Source organism: Tachyglossus aculeatus, chromosome 10 (genome assembly GCF_015852505.1).
Source record: "Tachyglossus aculeatus isolate mTacAcu1 chromosome 10, mTacAcu1.pri, whole genome shotgun sequence".
NCBI classification, from domain to species: domain Eukaryota; kingdom Metazoa; phylum Chordata; class Mammalia; order Monotremata; family Tachyglossidae; genus Tachyglossus; species Tachyglossus aculeatus.
In genome coordinates, this window is record NC_052075.1 from 22,291,174 (window position 1) to 22,296,127 (window position 4,954).

Genomic DNA, 4,954 nt, shown 5'->3' on the forward strand with positions numbered 1-4,954 from the left:
TGTACAGACTGGGGACTGGGGATTCCACAGTGGCTTTTCTAGCCACACACACACACACTGGCAGGTAACTTTCATCATCAGTGGTGTCTTCTACAAACAACAAAGGACAATTACGCATACATATTAAGTGCACAGCACTTTGCAAGGAGCTCAGAAATGTGTAATACAAGTTAAAGAAATAACTGTGATATATTACATTCTCCCAAGCTCTTAGTACAGTGGATTGCACACTTGTCTATTGCTGTTGAGTCATCTCCCACCCACAGTGATGCCATGGACAAATCTCTCCCAGAATGTCCCACCTCCATCTGCAATCATTTTGGTAGTATATCCATAGAGTTCTCTTGGTAAAAATATGGAAGTGGTTTACCATTGCCACTTTCTGTGCAGTAAACTTGAATCTCCACCCTCAACTTTTTCCCATGACGCTGCTGCCCAGCACGGGTGACTTTTGACTTGTAGCAGATTGCCTTCCACTCGCTAGCCACTGGCAAAGCTAGGAATGGAATGAGTAGGCCTCTGTTTGACTCTTCCTCCTATAGTTGAGACTGGTAGAGGACTGGAAACTCTCCAGCTGCAACCCTGAGAGGGGGAGAATTGCACAATAAGGGATAAATAAATATTATTGATTAATTGCTTCCTGCCCTTGAGGAGTTTACAATTCCCTACATAAGAATGTCAGAAATACCATCAAAGGGGTCAGATCAGTGTTCCAGCCTAATAATGAAGTTCTAGCAGTGCTAACAGGACAATGTGCGTTTCAATCCCACTCTGCCACTTGTCTGCTGGGTGACCTTGGGCAAGTCACTTAAATTCTCCGTGCCTCAGTAACCTCTGTAAAATGGGGATTGAGGCTGTGAGCCCCATGTGGGACAGGGACTGAGTCCATCCTATTTACCTTGTATCCACCCCAGTGCTTAGAACAGTGGTTGGCACATAATAAGCGACGAACAAATATAATTATTAATTATCATTATTACCTGGTATTTGTTAATGCTTATTCTGTGTCAAGCACTGTTCTAGGCACTGGGGTAGCTACAAGTTAATCAGGCCAGATACAGCTCCTGTTCTATATGAGGCTCAGTCAAGTAGGAGGGAGAACAAGTATTGAATCCCCATTTTGCAGCTGAAGAAACTGAGGTGCAGAGAAGTTAAGTGACTCCAAGCTCACACAGCAAGCTAGTGGCAGAGCTGGGATTAGAACCCAGGTCCTGTGGCTCCCAGACCCCTGCTTCATCCACTGCTAAACACTATGATATCTTTCCCCCTTGACATCAAGGTTGATGGATGGACAATCCAATCCAACACCTCCAACTCCATGCCTCTAATTTTCTCTTCTAGTAACCCTGTCAATCTGCCCTGAACTCACTGTTGATTGTAGCCTGAACAACTTCCAGGGGTAGCAAATTTCACCTACTTACCTGCAGTTGTGTGAGTGCTTCCTTGTGTTTGTATAGAACCTCCCACCCTCTGCCCCGCCCCATTCTGCTTATTTGGGTGCCCTCTCATCCTGTCATTGTAGGATCTGCTGAGAGCAGTTCCATTGCCTCTACTACTTGGCTCACTACAGCTTGGCTCACTACAGCTAGAACACAGTGGATTTTGGGCCAGGCCTTCCTATGGAGCTATACTCTTACAGACGGCATGGGCTAGGGAAGCAGCATGGCCTAGTAGAAAAAGCCCGGACCCGGGAGACAAAGGACCTGGGTTCTAATCCCAGCTCCTCCACTTGTTTGCTGTGTGACTTTGGGCAAGCCACTTAATCTCTCCATGCCTCAGTTCCCTCATCTGCAAATGGGGATTCAACACCTGCTCTCCCTTCTACTGAGACTGCGAGCCCCATGCTGGGTGACCTTGGACAAGTCATTTCACTTCTCTGGACCTCAGTTACATCATCTATAAAATGGGGATTGAGACTGTGAGCCCCATGTGGAATAAGGAGTGTGTCCAACCCGATTTTCTTGTATCCCACCCAGCACTTAGTACAGTGCTTGGCACATAGTAAGTGCTTAACAAAGACCACAATTACATTATTATTATTATTATTATTATTATTATTATTATTATTATCATCATCATCACCCTAACTCTCTCCTGTCCCCACGTTCACTCTCACATCCCTCCCAGCCATGTCAAGAGGAGCTCATCTATTTCAAAATCTGCTTTCAAAATTTACCTCTTCTACTTATGTCGCTAACCCCACCCCTTCTCGCTTTCCCAAAACACTTGCATCCTCCAGCTGACACCCCATTTGACAGCTACAGCTTTTTTTTATAGTGTTTGTTCAGCATTTTACTGTGTGCCAGGCAGTGTACTAAGCACTGGGGTAGATATAAGATAATCAGGTTGGACACAGCCCAGGTCCCACGTGGGGCTCACAGTCTTAATCCCCATTTTACAGATGAGGTAAGTATGGCACAGAGAAGTTTAGTGACTTGCCCAAGTCTTGCCCAAGATAATTAGGTTGGACACAGTCCATATCCCCCTTGGGGCGCAGAGTCTTAATCCCTATTTTACAGATGAGGTAACTGAGGCACTGAGACGCTAAATGACTTGTCCAGGATCAACCAGTTCCTGTCCAAACTCCTGGAAAAAGTTACATAGGCCTGCTGCCTCTACTTCCCCTCTTCAAACACCTTTCCTGAACTACTACAATTGTTCTTAGACACACATAACCCCCTTGAAATGGCACTCTCCTTTATCAGTACTATAGAAGATACTCAGGGAATAAAGTACTGGTATGTGTCCTTGAGGGAAGAGAGCTTGATTGTCAGTTTAGAGGGAAGCTGTGAGAGTGGAACTAAGAGGAGGAGCTACCAGAAGCTGTCAGAGTGCTGAAATAAACAGTCCCAGAGGACCCTCTCATCTTGGATGGGGTGGAATCTTAGAAGAAGGGCAGAGCTGATAATGAAGATTAGGGGAAAGGGTCAAGATGCCGGCTGGGAGATCAACGTGAGTTAGGAGTCGGAGGTGGGACAGCCAGGAACAAGTGACAGTCACAGAAGGGCAAAGACTGCAAGCCGGGGAATTACAGGTGGAGATCCTTGAAGCCAGTGGTAGACCCTGATGGCAGATGGAGATGCAAAACCAGTGGAGGTTTTCAAAGATAAAGAGAATAAAGAGAATGTGAACCAAGCGCTGTTTCAGGAAGACAGTCTGTGGAGCAGCGGGTAGTGTAGACTGAAGGTGAGAGAGAAAGGAGCCAAGGAGACCAGCGATGAGGAATCTTACTGCCAGGGTGTAGTGAATAGAGCACCAGTTTGGAGGTCAGACAGACATGGGTTCTAGTCCTGGCTCTGCCACTTGCTGCTGTGGGGTCTTGGGCAAGTCACTTTGCTTCTCTGGGCCCCTGTTGCCTCATCTGTGGGGTGGGGATTGAGAATGTAAGCCTCACATGGGACAAGAACTGTGTCCAACCCAATTAGCTTGTATCTACTATAGTGTTTCAAGCGGTGCTTGGCATAGAGTAAGTGCTTAACAAATACCATAATTATTATTAACCATGAAATGATGAGCAGGGTCATAGCTGTTTGGGTGGAGAAGAAGGGGTGGATCTGGGAAGTATTATGAAGGCAGAACTGGCCCGATCTAGCAATCAACTCAGTGTGAGAGCTGAAACACGGTGAGACGTTGAGGGTTTATGGCCAAGGAGGACGGTAAAGTTATTGACTAGGGAATATTGGGAGGCAGGAATTGAGGAAGGAAGATGACAAGTTCAGTTTTACACCATGTTGAGTTTGAGGTGTCAGTCAGAACAACCAAAAGGGAAAGTCCTGGAAGCTCTAGACTGTAAGCTTATTATGGACAGGGAATGTGACTGTTTATTATTGTATTATACTCTCCCAGATGCTTAGTGCAGTGCTCTGCACACAGTAAGTGCTCAATAAATACGATTGGGTGAATAATAATAATTATTATTATTGTTGCATTTATTAAGCACTTACTATGTGGAAAGCACTGTTCTAAGCGCTGGGGAGGTTACAAGGTGATCAGGTTGTCCCACGGGGGGCTCACAGTCTTAATCCCCATTTAACAGATGAGGTAACTGAGGCACAGAGAAGTTAAGTGACTTGCCCAAAGTCACACAGTTGACATTTGGCAGAGCCAGGATTTGAACCCATGACCTCTGACTCTAGAGCCCGTGCTCTTTCCACTGAGCCACGCTGAATGAAATGCAGGATTGTAGAGCAGGTGAGAGACTAGGCCCAGAATGGTCTAAAGTCGGTGCGGGATGGCAAGTCAGAGAAATAGGGAACCCAGAATGGAGCCTAATGTAATGTCAGTCAGTCAATTGTATTTATTGAGTGCTAACTGTGTGCAGAGCACTGTGCTGGGTGCTTGGGAGAGTACAATATAACAATATAACAGGCACAAAGGACTCAGAGTCTAAAGGGGGGAGAACAGATATTGAATCCTCATTTTGTAGATGAGGAAACAGGCCTGGAGAAGTTGAGAGATCTGCCCAAGCTGACTTACCAGGCAAGTGGAAGAAGTCATTCATTCTTTCATTCAATCATATTTATTGAGCACTTACTTTGTGCAGAGTGCTGTATTAAGAACTTGGAAAGTACAATTCCCTGCCCTCAAAAAGCTTACAGTCCTAGGTCTATGCACTTTCCACTAGGCCACTTTGCTTCCACAGCGTGATCAGGGCAGGGAAAGGTACAAGAGAGCCAGCAAGTCAGATTAAGAAAGATGGGCCAGAAATGTAGTAAGGAACCAGGTGATGATTACGTTGGCAAAACTCTGATATTGTTTTAAAGAGTAGGGAGTGGTTCATGGTATCAGAGGCAGCCAAGAGGTCATGAAAAGTTAGATCAGAGGAGTGTCCATTGAACTCGACTGTGAAGAGGTCATCGATGACCTTGGAGACTTAGTGGAGCCACAGGAGTACTGACTATAGTGGGTCAAGAAAAGAGGAAGTGAGAACAGCAGATTCAAGGAGTTTGGACAA

General features: G+C 45.7%; 1 non-coding gene across 1 annotated transcript; it reads right to left on the minus strand.

Moving 5' to 3' along the window:
* Positions 1-454: 454 nt before the first annotated feature.
* On the minus strand, positions 455-592 carry LOC119933780. Its single transcript, XR_005452653.1, has one exon. It is a non-coding gene; the product is annotated as a small nucleolar RNA SNORA7 (small nucleolar RNA).
* Positions 593-4,954: the final 4,362 nt, after the last annotated feature.